The sequence below is a fragment of the Theobroma umbraticum genome, unplaced genomic scaffold, assembly GCF_002168275.2.
Source record: "Theobroma umbraticum cultivar Fairchild unplaced genomic scaffold, ASM216827v3 scaffold_60.0, whole genome shotgun sequence".
Taxonomy (NCBI): Eukaryota; Viridiplantae; Streptophyta; class Magnoliopsida; order Malvales; family Malvaceae; genus Theobroma; species Theobroma umbraticum.
Window position 1 is genome coordinate 194561 of NW_018397288.1, and position 1628 is coordinate 196188.

Genomic DNA, 1628 nt, shown 5'->3' on the forward strand with positions numbered 1-1628 from the left:
TTAATTTTTTAAAAGCTTTGTGTGATTTAGGTGCTAATGTCTCAATAATGCCTTTGTCTGTTGCTAAAAGATTTGGACTGACAAAAATTCAACATAATACAGTCATCTTGTAGTTAGCAAACAAAACAATGAGGCACCCTTGTGGGATTATAGAGGATGTCTTACTTAAAGTGGGGAAATTACACATCCAAGTTAACTTCATAGTACTTGAATGGAGGAGGATCAAGAGGTTCTAATCATATTGAGACATCCATTCTTGGCCACTACAAGTGCACTCATTGATGTAAATAAAGGCAGAATAACTTTCAATGTTGGTGAAGTGGTGGTTGAATTTACTATTTTCAAAGTGACTAAATACCATTCCTTCATAGCTCATAGCTATAGTGTGGACTTAGCCAATAAAGGTAAAGGGAATCCAACTTCCCCACCTACAAGTAAGCAAGTACCTACTCTTGAGTTAAAGCCATTGCTGCTACATCTCAAAACTAAGCAGTGTTATGGTGAGCATAATCTACCACCTCCTAATGACAATGATTTTGAGGTTGGCTAGCACGTAACACTCTCTAATTCATGCCTTCATCTTTTTCCATGGCAACTTTAACCATATTAGAGGCAAACCTTTAAGGTGGTAAAAGTTTTGTCTTATGGCTTTATTGAAATTTTTAGTACACTTACTGGAGTATTCAAGGTAATGAAACAAAACCTCAAGCATTTTTGTGGTGAGGAAGAAATGAAAAAGGGGTATCATAATCAAGTTAGTAGCTATAAAAAAGTGCTTCTTGGGAGGCAGCCCAGACTATATCTTTTTCAGTTTAGTTGTTATTTTAATTAGTTTTGTTTTTCTATTTAAATAAGTACTTATAACCTCTCCCTTGCTTGTTTGTTGAGTCTGCAGGTTTGGAAAGCACGAAGATGAGGAGGAAGAAAATTAGAACTCGCAATGCACTATCACCATTGATAAGAAAGTTTCTTTTTCTTATTCTTTTTAGCTTTTCACATTAAGGAAAATGTGCAATTAAAGTTTGGGGGAGGGCTTTATTGTTATTAGTTTTTATGATATTTTAGGTTAGTTATTTTTGTTAAAATTTTTTTATTTTTATGCATGTTTTTAAAACTTGAGCTAGATTTAATAGCGCTAGTTTCGTTTAATTTACCTATCTAATAATGAGAACTTAGTTTCATTCCTAATTTGATTCTTTGAAACATGTGAATATTGTTTGAGTGTTATGTAAATTCTTATATTAATCTTTATTGTTAAGATGAAATTTCTAAATTTTGGGCACCATGTCTATTGCTTAGATTCATTGTACAAATTTAGAGAAGGTTTATGTGAATGTGAAAATTTTGAATTGTGTATTAAGTTCTAAATTTGTTTGATTCTCTCTTGAGGCGAAATGCTAGGCTACAACTTAGTTAAGGAAATGATTTAGGCCATTTTTGGATCAATTGAGTCATTCGTAGCCTTTCTTTACATAAATTATCTTTAGTTTTCCCTTTTTAGCCTAATGACACTTTTTCTTTGTTTGAATACTTAATTTTTAGCTTAGAACTTTATAGTAATGTTTTCAACCATTAGTGCATACCTCATTCCTAAGTGCATAAGTCAATTTAGGAAGTGTTATGAGCTA